Consider the following 18253-nt stretch of genomic DNA (forward strand, 5'->3'; position numbering starts at 1 on the left):
CAGTCCTGTGGCCACTGCTGAGTTTTCCAAATGTGCTGCAATATTGAATGCAGCACTTCCACAGCATCATCTTTCAGGATTTGGAATAGCTCAACTGGAATTCCATCACCTCCACTAGCTTTGTTTGTAGTGATGCTTCCTAAGGCCCACTTGACTTCACATTCCAGGATGTCTGGCTCTAGATGGGTGATCACACCATCATGATTATCTGGGTCGGGAAGATTCTTTTTGTTCAGTTCTTCTGTGTATTCTTGCCACCTCTTCTTAATATCTTCTGCTTCTGTTAGGTCCATACCATTTCTGTCCTTTATCGAGTCCATCTTTGCATGAAATGTTCCCTTGGTATCTCTAATTTTCTTGAAGAGATCTCTAGTCTTTCTCATTCTGTTTTCCTCTATTTCTTTGCACTGATTGCTGAAGAAGGCTTTCTTATCTCTTCTTGCTATTCTTTGGAACTCTGCATTCAGATGGTTCTATTTTTCCTTTTCTCCTTTGCTTTTCGCTTCTCTTCTTGATTCTCCTTTGCTTTTCACTTCTCTTTTTGATTCTTTCTCATAGCTCAGTGTAAACAAAGCTCCTGATGGAGGATGCATTAATACTGAGATCATGAAGTGACCATGAATTCTTAGTCCAGCAAAGGGAAGAGGTAGCCTGGCATGTGTTCTAATTTAACAATGTATCTTTTACATTTGTACATTATTTTTATAAATAGCTTTCTAATCTTTATTTATTTATTTATTCATGCTGCACTGGGTTTTCATTGCTTTGAGTGGGCTTCTCTTATTGTGGAGCACAGTTTGTAGGGCACATGGGCTTCAGTAGCTCTGATGAGTGGGCTCAGCAATTGCTGCCGGCATGCTCTAGAACACAGGCTCAGTAGTTGTGGCTCACAGGGTTAATTGCTCCATGGCATGTGGGATATTCCTGGAGCAGGGATCCCATGTCCCCTGCATTGGCAGGCAGATTCTTATCCACTGTGCCACCAGGGAAGTGTTGCCAACATCCAGACTGATCTTTCATCTTTGAGGATGCTGCTCAGGTTGGAGAAGAGATGTAGTGGGTAACATTGTCCCATAGATAAAAATGCTATTTCCTGAAAATTTTGCTGTAAGAAATTCTAAGCTAAATATTCTTAAATGAACCAACTGCATCCCCTTCACTAACGTCCAGCTCATCATATCACTGTCCTATTTCCTAAAAGAGAGAAGTATTTGAATGTCAGTTATCAAAGGATTCTGGAGTTTGCATGGTATTTCATCATTATTTTTCACAACAAGAAAACAAAAAAGAGACTAGTAGAATGCAAAAAATTCATTAAACAAGAGAGTCAGTTTGCTAAATAGTGTTCGAAATGCGGGGCTTCCCAACATAGCATTGTAAACCATATATACTTCAATAAAATACATTTTAATTAATTAATTAATAATAAAGAAATAAATGGCTTTCCTGGCAGCTCAGTCAGTAAAGAGTCTGCCTGTGATTTGGGAGACCTAGGTTCGATCCCTGGGTCGGGAAGATCCCCAGGAGAAGGAAATGGCAACCCTTTCCAGTATTCTTACCTGGAGAATTCCATGGACAGAGGAGCCTAGTGGGCTACAGTCCATCGGGTCACAAAGAGTCAGACATGACTAAGTGACTGACTTTCAAATAAATAAATAGAGGCTTCCCTCGCAGATCTATGGAGACCTGTAAATATTACTGACCTACAAACAGGCACTGGAAGCCATGACAGTCTTTACTTCACATTCTTTAGTGAGTCTGTGCAGTACACAATTGAGCTCATTTTTATAGCATGATATTATACAGGGGTAGAACTTTTGGGAAGATATATAAAAAAAATTCTTCCCAGAATTCTCCAGAGACAAGTATTTCCTTTTCCAGCTCAGAAATTCTTATTTGGGCATATCTCAGTTTGGGTATTTGCTACCAGTCAAAGATAATGATTTCATCCTTTAAGCTCCAGGCTTACTTTCTCTTTTAAGTCATGAGAATATCAATTTTCTTTTGGAAAAGAGCAAGCAAACTGAGGAAAGTTCTTATCTTATGGTTCCTCAAAAGTGATAACTACTCCCCCACAGAGATGCCAGCTTCTGTCTTCTTTGGGCAGAGAATATTCTGGCATTGATTTTTCTCATTTAAAAAGGTGTATCATTGGAATCAAATGGCATTTCTCCAGTAGGTCTGTGGTCCTTTTTAGTGTAGAAAAACCTACTGCACCATCAGATATTTTTTAAAAAGATGTTGCCATTTATAAGACATATTACAGAGGACTAAGTGGATCATTTTTCACCCGAAAGTTGGAGACTCCACACTCCAGTTTCTCATCACAGCAGGACCAGGATTTCTTGTGCATATTGACATTGATCTTACATGTGTGCTCAGTCATGTCTGACTTTTTGCAACCCCATGGACTATAGCCCACCAGGATCCTATGTCCATAGGATTTTCCAGGCAAGAATACTGAAGTGGGTTGCCAGTTCATCCTGCAGGGGATCTTCCTGACCCAGGGATCAAACTCATGTCTCCTACTTCTCTTGTACTGCAGGTAGATTCTTAACCACTGAGCCATCAGTGACGCCTTCTTGTGCATATGAACCCCATCAAATCCCTGCCTCAGAGTCAGCCGGGAGGAGACACTCAGCTCTCAGCAGCAGAGGTGAGGTTGGACTTTGTAATCATAAGTCAGCAAATTACAAAAGGTTATTTAGAAAGAGTTCTGCTAGGATATAGATGAAAGAGGCCACAGTATTTACACAGTAAAATATTCATCAGTAAGTTTTGTTATCAGCAAAGAGGTAACAGGGTGTTTCTAGGAAACAATAATCTCTTTGTTAGTTCAGATTTGAATGTTTTGAATATGGGACACAAAGTTCTGTTGGTTTTGGAAGCTGCTTATCTCTTTAGTGATTCTTTAAGTATAAAGGGTCCAACTTCAAAGAATTCTGGTAAACAGGGCTTCCTAGCCTTGGCAAGTGTACATTAACCAACAGAAGGCTCTCTGTAAGCTGTGTTTAACTGTGCTTCCCAAACATGTTCAACCACAAAACCCTTAACATGTATTTGCATCCCATGGAAATAACCTCCTAGAATAGTCTTTGGGAAACATGACCTCAAATGATTTCCAAAAACTGATATATATTCTGAAAAGAGGTTAAACCTGAGTAGACTTTGACTGGTAGCCTTTCAAACTAGTGAAAAAATAACTAAACAATATTTTATTGGTTTTTTGTTGTTTTCATATTTCTTCTCTCAAATATATTTTATCTTCTTAATTCCATGAAATTGGTTTTATTTTACTTTTAATTAAATTTTATTGGAGTATAGTTGCTTTACAATTTTGCATTAGTTTCTGGTGTACAATAAAGTGAATCAGCCATATGAATACATAATCCCTGCCCTCTGAACCTCTCTCCCATCCCCCATCCAGCCCTTCTAGGTCATCGCAAAGCACTAAGCTGAGCTTCCTGTGCTTTATAGTAGCTTCCCACTCTCTATTTTACACATGGAAGTGTATATATGTCAATCCTAATCTCCCAATTCATCCCACTGTCTCCTTCCCCGCTTTGTGTCATGTTGTTTTCTACTTCTGCATCTCTGTTCCTGCCTTGGAAATAGGTTCATCTGTACCAATTTTCTAGATTCCACCTATATGCATTAATATACAATATTTGCTTTTCTCTTTCTGACTTACTTCATTCAATATGACAGACTCAGACTCCCTTCCCATCTAGGTCACCACAGAGCACTGAGTAGAGCTCCCTGTGCTATATAGCAGGTTCTCATTAGTTATTCAGTACATATATGTCAATCCCGATCTTCCAATTCACCCCACCACCATCCTGTCCTCACTTGGTAACTGCAAGTTTGTTTTCTACATCTATGACTCTATATCTGCTTTGCAAATAAGTTCATCTGTTTCACGTTCTTTTTAGATTCCACATATAAGCGATATTATATGATATCGGTCTTTCTCTTTCTGACTTACTTCACTTTGTAGGCAATCTCTAGGTTTTATTTTTAAATTGACACCAAAAAACCACAACACTCAAAAGACTTCTGCAAATGATTTCAGGGGAAAATCACATGACCCCATAATAATAGTCACAACTGCTCAGTTTGCAAGATCTTCTCTGGCTAAAGCCATGCCACGCTTCCATGTCCCTAAGATGTCAACCCCATGAAAATTGCTATGCAAAATTCCCCATGCTTCCCACATAAGCCTATGTAGTAATTACCTTTATCCTCCAAATGGCTCCTATTTCTGTCACTCTCCTAAGATTTGGAGAAGTGCTATATTATGGAAATAATACTGGTTAGAATTAGACATTACTGAGTTCTAATCCTTATCAAGTCATCAACTTAAAGATCTTGCAAGTTACTTTTTTTAGGTTACTTTTTAAAATTTTATATTAGAGTATCATTGATACAATGTTTTTTTAGTTTCAGATGTACAGCAAAGTGATTTAGTTAAATATTTACCTGTTCTTTTTCCATATAAGTTATTAAAGAATATCAAAGAGTCCCCTGTGCTACACAGTAGGTCCTTGTTGATACAAGTGACTTTGTGTAACTTCATTTCCTCCTCTTGAAAATAGAACGCTGACATTTTTCCAGGGACAATAGTATCTTGATCTAGAATAGAGACTTTCAATAGAATTGTTTTCCAGTGACCTCTTCCCCACTCTCAATTTCTCACACCATTAGCAGAATTGCAATCAGCTAAAAATGAAGATTACATTGATATTTATTGTTGCAAAACTGTTATCTTGAGAAAACAATGGTGAATTGAGTAAGGAGACAAATCATCTCAGCACCACCATTAACCATAGCCCTTTCTGCTAAATGTAATCCTCAACAGAAAAAAAGCAGTATTTTCCAAGACTACGAAGGGCTTTTGTGACCATAGAGGGCTTTGCAATGGACTCCTGTTTCTCAGGAAGAGAGGGCTTCCAACTAAGAAATGATTCAAGAATCAAAAGGGCTCAAATTCACTCTGCTTCTTCAGGGAAACACCCATTGCATGGGTGTATTTTGAAAAATAAAGGGTATTCTTTTTCCTTCTTTCTTTCTTTTTCATTCACTCATTCATAAAATATTTGTTGATCACTTACCAGGAGTCAGAGGAATAAAAGAAAACTGTTTTGTCCATCTTCACCCCTCGGTTACTACAGTCCTGGGGTATCTTATGTGTTCCTGGAAGCAGTGGGGTGGCCAGCACCAAAGTGAGCTGTGACTCATGGAGACACTAGAAGAGCAGAGGAGCATATGAACTGGAATGGATTTGAGCCCCTTTTAAAAATGGATACCTCCCTTTTTACCAAAAAGGCTGATGTTTCTGCCCAAAGAGGGACTTACCAACCCAAATGGATTTTTTTAAGAGAATCAGTCTGGGATGATGAATTTTTTAGTGAGAGATTACATGTACTCTGCACTATTTAGCAAAAAGCCACATTTAGAAAATTATTATTGGATACATAACTGCACTTAATAAAAGCAATTTTTTTTTTTTGGAAAGTTATGTGGTACAACATTGAATACTGGATGTCAGAGAAGTAGAACTATCTGTATTCTTTATCTCCAGCTTATTTGTCACCAAAGCCAATTCTGAAATGAAAGATTTATGATTGTTTCTTTTGATATTGCATAGAAAGAACTTTTACCCCAAATTATGGGTGGCTCAGTGTGTAGGCAGCGCAGTCACGAGTGTTTTAGTTAATGCATGGTTTGTTTTGCAAAGACTTCTACACATTTAAAAGGAATGTTCATGAATTTCCAAATACTATGCTTGCTGTAGCAAGACAGTCAGAATAATCATTACCTCCAATTGTGCTTTCCATGTCCCCCCCCACTGCTCCCTACGTGGGCCTCTTTTACATTTGATGGACATTCTGCATTTTTAGCCACCCTGACAATAATTACATAGTTGGTGAGTAGCAACTACTAAGCTTAGGTGCATTTAGTTCCTACTTAGTCCCAATTATGTGATCACGAAGCACTTCAAGAGGTAACACCACATCAAGCATTACGACAATGTAAAAGCTGAGAACTTAAATGAAAAAGGGAAAAGGAGTTATTCTGAATGTAGTACAAGATAAAAGACATCTTTTATGGGGTTCTTTTTGAATATAAGAAGTTACTTCAGAGCAAATTATTTGAAAATAATTTATGAAATTACCATTAAAACATATAACTACAAGTTAGGGCAAAACCTTTGTGAGATTTTTAAATCTTCTGAATCTTTTTCTATCTTAAATATGAAAACGTTTAACTATGTTGTCTCAAATTGGTTACTGTCTAGAATTCTACAAAGGGATTTTCTCTTCTGTAGGATCTCAGAGCGCATATTATCCCATTTTAAGCTCCATTCAGTAGTGTCCTTTACAACAGTTTGTTTAGGAATGAAATACAATAAATGTAGAATTGCATCTAAATTATGTTCTGGTTGAAATGTGTAAATAAACCCAGAAGCTTAATATATCAAAATTGTGTAGCAATGTCTTCAGCAGTCATATCGTATGTATATGTATTTGTACATATATACATATGTGTGTATACATATGTGCTATGCTATGCTTAGTAGTTTCAGTCATGTCTGACTCCTTGTGAGTCCATGGACTGAAGTTCAGCAGGCTCCTCTGTCTATGGGATTCTCCAGGCAATAATACTGGAGTGGGTTGCCATGTCCTCCTCCAGGGAATCTTCCCAACCCAGGGATTCAACCCACAGCTCTTGTGTTTCCTGCATTAAAGGTGGATTTTTTTTTTTTTTTTTTTTTTTACCACCTGAGCCACCAGGGAAGCCCATAAACACACACAAATATATTTAAATTTTTACCTTATATTTTTGAGATCTAGACATAGCAGATCAGGCTAGACATAGCTAATTCTAGTGGTAGTTATTTGCTTACTTTTTACTGCATTTTTGGTAGAAATATTTTAATGGAAATTCTTTTTTTTTTTTAGTTTTATTTATTTATTTTATTTTATTTTAAAATTTTACATAATTGTATTAGTTTTGTAAGAAAAAAAAAAAGAACAGGTAGTATCTTTTAACTCATCAAATTCCAAAGTAACTTGAGTTGTGAGAAAGCATATGATATACACACACAAAGTTTTCTTCCAAAAATATTAGATCTACCATTCAAGTATCAAATGAGATGGCAAATGTAACAATTATTTCTCATAACTCCCTAAGTTAACAATTTGGAATGTGTGAATTAAAAAATAATACCTCTTGTTTTACTTATTAAAAGTTTCCATTAAAATAGTTCTACAAAAGCTGCAGTAACAACTTTATTGCAGTAATAAGGAAATAATTATTACTAGGATCAGCTACGGAGAAGGCAATGGCACCCCACTCCAGTACTCTTGCCTGGAAAATCCCATGGATGGAGGAGCCTGGTAGGCTGCAGTCCATGGGGTCGCTAAGAGTCGGACACGACTGAGCAACTTCCCTTTCACTTTTCACTTTCATGCATTGCAGAAGAAAATGGCAACCCACTCCAGTGTTCTTGCCTGGAGACTCCCAGGGACAGGGGAGCCTGGTGGGCTGCCATCTATGGGGTCACACAGAGTCGGACACAACTGAAGAGACTTAGCAGCAGCAGGATCAGCTGTGTCCAGCTCCCAATACTGTAAGGTCAAAAGAAGTCTGACTCTATTATATAGCCCTAGGTTACCTATAATTCAGGTGTCAATCAGGTAGAATAAAAAATACATATACATATTTTATTCTTTAGATTTTAAGATTACAAAAACACAGCTTTGGAAAAAGAAAGATGAAATAGAAAATATTATCTCAGCAGTTAAAAATGCAGAAGAAATTTCATAGGAGAAAATGTGATCATGAATTACATATTTTTATTAATAGCAGAATATATCTATATATTGAAATTTGAGATTAAGAGGTAGGTCAGAGCACAGAATGGAGAGAAGCTGCTTCTTTTTGCCACATTGGAATTGTATAAGAAGCACCTGAACTTGGCAATGACTCTTTGCAACTAATTGAAATAAGAAAATACATTATCTGGTCAAGTATTTGCAACATTTTTGAGAAATCTGGGTCTGCTGTACCCAAATTCTCATTATTTACCAGGTACTTCTCCAACCATAACACACTAGAATTTTCTTCTTCTGAGCTCCTTCTCAATGGCTACAGGGAATTGGCTGAATAGAAAATGACCGTTGTTGTTTAGTCACTCAGTTGTGTCCAACTATTTGCCATCCCGAGGCCAAGGGCAGCCACGGGAGGAGCAACCCCACGACCGAGGCCAGGGGCGGTGGCCGGGAGGACCAACCCCACGTCCAAGGAGCCGTGGCCGCACGGGTGCAGGAGGGCCTAGAGAAGCTATTCCACGTTCAAGGTCAGGAAGGGTGGCAGTGAGGAGATACCCCTCATCCAAGGTAAGGAGCAATGGCTGTGCTTTGCTGGAGCAGCCGTGAAGAGATACCCCACGTCCAAGGTAAGAGAAAACCAAGTAAGACAGTAGGTGTTGCAAGAGGACATCACAGGGCAAACACACTGAAACCATACTCACAGAAAACTAGTCAATCTAATCACACTAGGACCACAGCCTTGTCTAACTCAATGAAACTAAGCCATGCCCGTGGGGCAACCCAAGACAGGCGGGTCATGGTGGAGAGATCTGACAGAATGTGGTCCACTGGAGAAGGCCATGACAAATCACTTCAGTATTCTTGCCTTGAGAACCCCATGAACAGTATGAAAAGGCAAAATGATAGGATACTGAAAGAGAAACTCCCCAGGTTAGTAGGTGCCCAATATGCTACTGGAGATCAGTGGAGAAATAACTCCAGAAAGAATGAAGGGATGAGGCCAAAGCAAAAACAATACCCAGCTGTGGATGTGACTGGTGATAGAAGCAAGGTCCGATGCTTTAAGAGAAATATTGCATAGGAACCTGGAATGTCAGGTCCATGAATCAAGGTAAATTGGAAGTGGTCAAACAAGAGATGGCAAGAGTGAATGTCGACATTCTAGGAATCAGCGAACTGAAATGGACTGGAATGGGTGAATTTAACTCAGATGACCATTCTATCTACTACTGCAGGCAGGAATCCCTCAGAAGAAATGGAGTGGCCATCATGGTCAACAAAAGAGTCCGAAATGCAGTACTTGGATGCAATCTCAAAAACGACAGAATGATCTCTGTTTGTTTCCAAGGCAAACCATTCAATATCACAGTAATATTGTGATATTGAATGCCCCAACTACTAACGCTGAAGAAGCTGAAGTTGAACGGTTCTATGAAGACCTACAAGACCTTTTAGAACTAACACCCAAAAAAGATGTCCCTTTCATTATAGGGGACTGGAATGCAAAAGTAGGCAAGAAACACCTGGAGTAACAGGCAAATTTGGCCTTGGAATACGGAATGAAGCAGGGCAAACACTAATAGAGTTTTGCGAAGAAAATGTACTGGTCATAACAAACACCCTCTTCCAACAACACAAGAGAAGACTCTATACATGGACATCACCAGATGGTCAACACTGAAATCAGATGATTATATTCTTTGCAGCCAAAGATGGAGAAGCTCTATACAGTCAGCAAAAACAAGACCAGGAGCTGACTGTGGCTCAGATTATGAACTCCTTATTGCCAATTTCAGACTTAAATTGAAGAAAGTAGGGAAAACCACTAGACCATTCAGGTATGACCTAAATCAAACCCCTTATGATTATACAGTGGAAGTGAGAAATAGATTTAAGGGCCTAGATCTGATAGAGTGCCTGATGAACTATGGTATGAGGTTCGTGACATTGTACAGGAGACAGGGATGAAGATCATTCCCATAGAAAAGAAATGCAAAAAAGCAAAATGACTTTCTGGGGAGGCCTTACAAATAGCTGTGAAAAGAAGAGAAGTGAAAAGCAAAGGAGAAAAGGAAAGATATAAGCATCTGAATGCAGAGTTCCAAAGAATAGCAAGAAGAGATAAGAAAGCCTTCTTCAGCTATCAATCCAAAGAAATAGAGGAAAAAAACAGAATGGGAAAGACTAGGGATCTCTTCAAGAAAATCAGAGATACCAAAGGAATACTTCATGCAAAGATGAGCTCAATAAAGGACAGAAATGGTATGGACCTAACAGAAGCAGAAGATATTACGAAGAGACGGCAAGAATACACAGAAGAACTGTACAAAAAAGATCTTCACGACCCAGATAATCACAATGGTGTGATCACTCACCTAGAGCCAGACATCCTGGAATGTGAAGTCAAGTGGGCCTTAGAAAGCATCACTACAAACAAAGCTAGTGGAGGTGATGGAATTCCAGTTGAGCTATTGCAAATCCTGAAAGATGATGCTGTGAAAGTGCTGCACTCAATATGCCAGCAAATTTGGAAAACTCAGCAGTGGCCGCAGGACTGGAAAAGGTCAATTTTCATTCCAATCCCAAAGAAAGGCATTGCCAAAGAATGCTCAAACTACCGCACAATTGCACTCATCTCACATGCTAGTGAATTAATGCTCAAAATTCTCCAAGCCAGGCTTCAGCAATATGTGAAATGTGAACTTCCAGATGTTCAAGCTGGTTTTAGAAAAGGCAGAGGAACCAGAGATCAAATTGCCAACATCCGCTGGATCATCAAAAAAGCAACAGAGTTCCAGAAAAACATCTATTTCTGCTTTATTTTCTATGCCAAAGCCTTTGACTGTGTGGATCACAATAAACTGTGGAAAATTCTGAAAGAGATGGGAATACCAGAACACCTGACCTGCCTCTTGAGAAATTTGTATGCAGGTCAGGAAGCAACAGTTAGAACCGGACATGGAACAACAGACTGGTTCCAAATAGGAAAAGGAGTTCGTCAAGGCTGTATATTGTCACCCTGTTTATTTAACTTATATGCAGAGTACATCATGAGAAATGCTGGACTGGAAGAAGCACAAGCTGGAATCAAGATTGCCGGGAGAAATATCAATCACCTCAGATATGCAGATGACACCACCCTTATGGCAGAAAGTGAAGAGGAACTAAAAAGCCTCTTGATGAAAGTGAAAGTGGAGAGTGAAAAAGCTGGTTTAAAGCTCAACATTCAGAAAACGAAGATCATGGCATCCGGTCCCATCACTTCATGGGAAATTGATGGGGAAGCAGTGGAAACAGTGTCAGAGTTTATTTTTCTGGGCTCCAAAATCACTGCAGATGGTGACTGCAGCCATGAAATTAAAAGACGTTTACTCTTTGGAAGGAAAGTTATGAGCAACCTAGATAGCATATTCAAAAGCAGAGACATTACTTTGCCAACAAAGGTTCGTCTAGTCAAGGCTATGGTTTTTCCTATTGTCATGTATGGATGTGAGAGTTGGACTGTGAAGAAGGCTGAGAGCCGAAGAACTGATGTTTTTGAACTGTGGTGTTGGAGGAGACTCTTGAGAGTCCCTTGGACTGCAAGGAGATCCAACCAGTCCATTCTGAATGAGCTCAGCCCTGGGATTTCATTGGAAGGACTGATGCTAAAGCTGAAACTCCAGTACTTTGACCACCTCATGCAAAGAGTTGACTCATTAGAAAAGACCCTGATGCTGGGAGGGATTGGGGGCTGGAGGAGAAGGGGACGACAAAGGATGAGATGGCTGGATGGCATCACTGACTCGATGGACGTGAGTCTGAGTGAACTCTGGGAGTTGGTGATGGACAGGGAGGCCTGGCGTGCTGGGATTCATGGGGTTGCAAACAGTAGGACATGACTGAGCGACTGATCTGATATGATCTGATCTGATTTGCCATCCCATGAACTGCAACATGCCGGACTTCCCTGTCTTTCACTGTGTCCTGGAGTTTGCTCAAACTCGTGTTCATTGAGTCAATGATACCCTCCAACCATCTCTTTCTCTGTCACCCCCTTCTCCTCCTGCTCTCAATCTTTCCCAGGATCAAGGTCTTTTCCAATAAGTCAGCTTTTGGCATCAGGTGGCTAAAGTACTGAAGCTTCAGCTTCAGCATCAGTCCTTCCAATGAATATTCAGGTTTGATTTTCTTTAGGATTGACTGGTTTGACATCTTAGCAGTCCAAGAGACTCTCAAGAGTCTTCTCCAGCACCACAGTTAGAAAGCATAAATTCCTCAGCGCTCAGCCTTCTTTACGGTCCAATTCGCACATCCATAAATGACTACTGGAAAAACCACAGCTTTGACTAGCTGGACCTTTGTCAGTAGTGATGTCTCTAATTTTATTATGCTGTCTATGTTGTCATAGCTTTTCTTCCAAGGAGCAAGCGTCTCTTAATTGCATGGCTGCAGTAACACTGTACAGGATGTGGTGACTAAAACCATGCCCAAGAAAAAGAAATGCAACAAGTAACATAATGCAAAATATTTATCTGAGGAGGGCTTACAAATAGCTGAGATAGAAGAGAAGCAAAAGACAAAGAAGAAAGGGAAAGATATACCCATCGGAATGCGGAGTTCCGAATAAATACAAGGTCTAAGAGATTAGAACGCCTTCTTAAGTGAACAATGCAAAGAAAAAGATGGGAGAAGCCAAACTGAGATTGGAACTAAGCAAGAACTCAGTTCCAAACTGAGTTTGGAACTAAGATTGAAAACTAAGCCATTTGTTAATGGGAGCCAACATGTCGATCCACAATGACTTTATCCTTCATCCTTAGTGAGGATCTCTTTATATCAACAATCTCTACTATCTTTTATTATATTTATATGTACATGTAATTTTTCTAGAATTTAATTATGATTGACCAGTATTCCATTTTCTATATGATGAGTTCCATTTATTTTGTTGGTCCCTTTATCTTTCTTTTGTGAGTCCATATTTATAAGTAAATCCTTCATGAGTGATTGTCATAATTCAAAACACTTTAAACTTTTTTCTCCTATAGTGATAAATCTATGAGTTGAAGAATTCACTCTTGGAAACTTACTTTACAGCCAAAAAAAAAAAAAAAAAAAACTAATTACCAACATAAATAGAGATAAAATAGATTAGAAATACATTTTATAAATATGTTTTATATATATAAAATCAACCAAAGTACAATGAAATCTAGGCCCAGAATGCTTCCTTTTTTTCTTCTTCAATATCTCTATGGTAAATATCACATTTTTTTCTTACTCCAATGCACATTCAAAATTTAAAACCATCCATCTTAAAATTTCTATTGCCGATTTCTATTGCTGATAAACATAAAAAACCATAGAAAACCTCTGAATATAATATATTAGTTTCTCTAGTGCCCTTTGTATTGATAAGAGGAAGTGTGTCAGCAGAAGTCACTGAGGTGCTGGTTGTGGATATTAATTGGGGGAGAGAGACAGCTACAATAAACAGTCCTCAAAATGAATATTCACAAGTCAAACAGCCTCAACTCTGTACATACAGTTTTAAAATATATTTCATGGTCCATTGGAGAAGGCAATGGCAACCCACTCCAATATTCTTGCCTGGAAAATCCCATGGATGGAGGAGCCTGGTAGGCTGTAGTCCATGGGGTTGCGAAGAGTCAGACACAATTGAGCTACTTCACTTTCACTTTTTACTTTCATGCATTGGAGAAGGAAATGGCAACCCACTCCAGTGTTCTTGCCTGGAGAATCCCAAGGACGGCAGAGCCTGGTGGGTTGCCATCTATGGGATCGCACAGAGCTGGACATGACTGACGCGAATTAGCAGCAGCAGCAGCAGCATGATCCATTGAGTCCTATGTCAGAACTGCTCAGATGATATTCATGGACAGGACTTCAAACTGGCTGAAATGTTAAATTTCTCCAGAATGTATGTATGGAATCCAAGGAGGGTTCCACTCAACTGGAGTTAGGAGGCAAGAGTTCCTACATTTCTCACGGTGGTCCCTGGGATTGCTTCATGCAGCTACTTCAGGAAACTGTCCTTGAAGGATAACCATCATCAACTGGGCTGAAGGACATTTGTTCACTTCAGGTTCACTAGCAGGCAGGAAAAGGAAACAAGAGGCAAGATTAGGGCCACATACCCCATTCTAGCCTGTTGACATTCTACTGGGGCTTTGATGTGCACAGATCAGGGCTGTATCCTTCATCCCTCATTTTACTGATGAGCACCTTCAAATTCCTTCTAGGAAAGGTGCTCCCGTATTTAGTCACTTCAGTCATGTTTGACTCTCTGCAACCCCATGGACTATGGCCTACCAGGCTTCTCTGTCTATGGAATTCTCCAGGCAAGAATACTGGAGTGGGTTGCCATTTCCTTCTCCAAATTTGGGAAAGGTAACCCCCATCTGAAACCAAGCAATCAATCTCAGTCTAGAATTAAAATGATATCCATCCCCTCTTTGGAAAAATAAAAGTGTTCAAGTCAGGGAGAGCTAGGTACTCAATGACAAATTCAGTTCCACTCAAATTTCTCCTTAGTCTGGGAGAAAAATAGAAGTGCCATTTTTTGAGGGTTGCATTGAGGGCATGGCAACCCCCTCCAGTATTCTTGCCTGGAGAATCCCATGGACAGAGGAGCCTGGTGGGCTACAGTCCATGGGTTTTAAAGAGCCAAACACGACTGAGCAACTTAGCACGTACACAATTTGGTCACTTACACATTATAATTTTTCCATAACATTTTATTAGGGAAGTTTTCAATTTAGTCTTTTCCCAATCAGAAAACAAGAAGCCATGTTGTCTAAATATAACTCATTTAAAGTGTCTTTCTTTAAGTTCAGTATCTAATAATCCAAATAGAGGGGAAGGACACTAAACATACACCTGTGGACTATATATTTCATTTCCTTCAGTTTCAGAAAAGAAGTTCTTACTTCTAAAGAAGTACCACAGATCATGAGCAGTATCTTGTACTTCAAATCTCTTTAGCAGGCTTTCAGAGAAATAATGGATCAGAATTCTGTGTCTTAGGAGTAAAACACATTTCATGGTAAATTCAGAAAGAAAGCATTGAGCAAAACAGATGTATGCTCTGTAAGGACCATTTATGATGTCAAGACTATTACAAATAATAATGTAACTTCTCTCTATAATATTTTGATCCTTTCTTTTGCTACACATAATACCATAAGTTAATACTTTACATGAAAATCCATTTCCAGGATAATTCTATTGGGCTGCTGTACTACAGTAAACTCTAATCTCTGGAACAGAGGGAAATTGCCATAAAGGATAACAATGTCTGCCTTTTAAATATGGGTTGCTGTTTTCTTTTGCATCAAGTAGAGGAAAAGGAGGGATAAAGTGGGTAGCATTCAAAAGATTTACTGGCATACTAAAGAAAAGACTACAAACCATAATAATCCTTCCAAATAGGAGAACAAACCTTCCAAACCCAGAATAGGGAAAGCTGATGTCATTTTATTCAACTGAATAAATGAATTCTAAATGTGAATATGGCATGTAATGAAAGATGACATTATAGCCTTAAATAACTTATCAACCTAACACAGTTTATAAAAAAATCAGGATATATATATATATATATATATATATATATATATATTCAAGAAATGTAATTTTATTCAAAAATTTACATGTAATTTTAGAGCTTCCTCCTACACACATAGTCACAGGGCACAGATGAACATGGAATCATGTTGATAGAATATCTGTTACAAATGATGGAAACTGTGGTTTTCTACTTACCCACCATCTCTCCAATCCCAACTGTTCTAAAAGAACAGTTTTTACAGAGACAAAACCATTTCTAGAAAACAGGGTCCTACGGGATATCTTACTCCACATGTGTCCTTCTTTATCTCAATCGTTCATTCAGTAAATATGTATTGATTGTACACTGTGTACCATCTAGGGCTGGGGATACAATAATGAGAATAATAGAGTTTCTTCCTTCAAGGAAATAATTATCTAGGGGGAAGATAAATCTACAGACTATTACAATACAGCACAATAAATTCTCCCCTCTGAATACTGTGTTTTGTGATAGCAAGTCAAAATGTGGAGAGCTCCTGGAATTAGAAAACAAAACAAGTCTGTATGCAGAAGAGGATATGGTGTTGACCTAGATGCTATTAATTTCATGTATCTTTTTAGACCAGGAGACAGAGTAAGATATTTCATGACCCCCTGCCTCTCTGGGCCCTCTCCCTACTACTACATTCTTCATATCCATCCCCATATTCCTCCAAACATAGGCCCCAGGACAGGTGCCCTAATTTACTGTGTCCTACAGACAATTAGCCAAAAAGAAAAAAAACAGATAAAATAATTCTGGTGGTGGTAGTGATGATTTAGTCACTAAGTTGTGTCTGACTTTTTCTGATGCTGTGGTGGACTGTAGCCCACCAGACTCCTCTGTCCTTGGGATATCCCAGGCAAGAATACTTGAGTGGGTTGCCATTTGCTTCTTCAGGGGATCTTCTCAATCCAGAGATTGAATGTGTGTCTCCTGGTTGGCAAGCGTGTTCTTTACCACTCTGCCAGCTAGGAAATCCAAAATAATTCTAGGAAAGATTCAACTTAGCACAGCATACCTACAAGTTAGGTCTTCTATGGACTCCTGGTCTCCAAAAGCCAGTATTGATCATGGTCTGTTAAAGCAGAAGTTTCACATGAGACATTGGGAAAGACATTAACTATGCAGGCAAGATACAAACAAAAATATTTTGGAAGGAAATTGTTAAGTAAATGTAAGTTTAAAGCTGTGCTTTACGTATATCCAAATTAAGAATATAAACAAGTCAAGTAAGAACTATGGGGGAAGAATTTGTATGGCAAGAGGAATTCTATAGGAACCAAGAAGAAAGAGGGTTCAAAAGGACCACTCCCTACAGAGAAGATGAGCCAGTAAACGAGGGTCTAGCTCAGATCATGAACTCTGTATTGAAGAAAGTGGGGAAAACCACTAGACCATTCAGGTATGACCTAAATCAAATCCCTATGACTATATACGGGAAGTGAGAAAAACATTTAAGGGACTAGATCTGATAGAAAGAGTGCCTGATGAACTATGGATGGAGGTCCATGACATAGTACAGGAGACAGGAATCAAGAGCATCCCCAAGAAAAAGAAATTCAAAAAAACAAAATGGCTGTCTGAGGAGGCCTTACAAATAGCTGTGAAAAGAAGAGAAGCGAAAAGCAAAGGAGAAAAGGAAAGATATACCCATTTGAATGCAGCGTTCCAAGCAATAGCAAAAAGAGATAAGAAAGCCTTCCTCAGCAGTCAGTGCAAAGAAATGGAGGAAAACAATAGAATGGGAAAGACTAGAGATTTCTTCAAGATAATTAGAAATACCAAGGAAACATTTCATGCAAATATGGGCTCAATAAAGGACCAAAATGGTAGGGACCTAACAGAAGCAGAAGATATTAAGAAGAGGTGACAAGAATACACAGAAGAACTGTACAAAAAGATCTTCATGACCCAGATAATTACGATGGTGTGATCACTCACCTAGAGCCAGACATCCCAGAATGTGAAGTCAAGTGGGCCTTAGGAAGCATCACTACAAACAAAGCTAGTGGAGGTGATGGAATTCCAGTTGAGCTATTTCAAATCCTGAAAGATGATGCTGTGAAAGTGCTGCACTCAATATGCCAGCAAATTTGGAAAACTCAGCAGCGGCCACAGGACTGGACAGAGTCAGTTTTCATTCCAATCCCAAAGAAAGGCAATGCCAAAGAATGCTCAAACTACCACACAATTGCACTCATCTCACACATTAGTAAAGTAACACTCAAAATTCTCCAAGCCAGGCTTCAGCAATATGTGAACCATGACCTTCCAGATGTTCAAGCTTGTTTTAGAAAAGGCAGAGGAACCAGAGATCAAATTGCCAACATCCGCTGGATCATGGAAAAAGCAAGAGAGTTCCAGAAAAACATCTATTTCTGCTTTGTTGACTATGCCAAAGCCTTTGACTGTGTGGATCACAATAAACTGTGGAAAATTCTGAAAGAGATGGGAATACCAGACCACCTGACCTGCCTCTTGAGAAACCTGTATGCAGGTCAGGAAGCAACAGTTAGAACTGGACATGGAACAACAGACTGGTTCCAAATAGGAAATGGAGTACGTCAAGGCTGTATATTGTCACCCTGTTTATTTAACGTCTATGCAGAGTATATCGTGAGAAACGCTGGACTGGAAGAAACACAAGCTGGAATCAAGATTGCCGGGAGAAATATCAATCACCTCAGATATGCAGATGACACCACCCTTATGGCAGAAAGTGAAGAAGAACTAAAAAACCTCTTGATGAAAGTGAAATAGGAGAGTGAAAATGTTGGCTTAAAGCTCAACATTCAGAAAATTAAGATCATGGCATCCAGTC

The sequence above is a fragment of the Bubalus bubalis genome, chromosome 1 (assembly GCF_019923935.1).
Source record: "Bubalus bubalis isolate 160015118507 breed Murrah chromosome 1, NDDB_SH_1, whole genome shotgun sequence".
Lineage (NCBI taxonomy): Eukaryota > Metazoa > Chordata > Mammalia > Artiodactyla > Bovidae > Bubalus > Bubalus bubalis.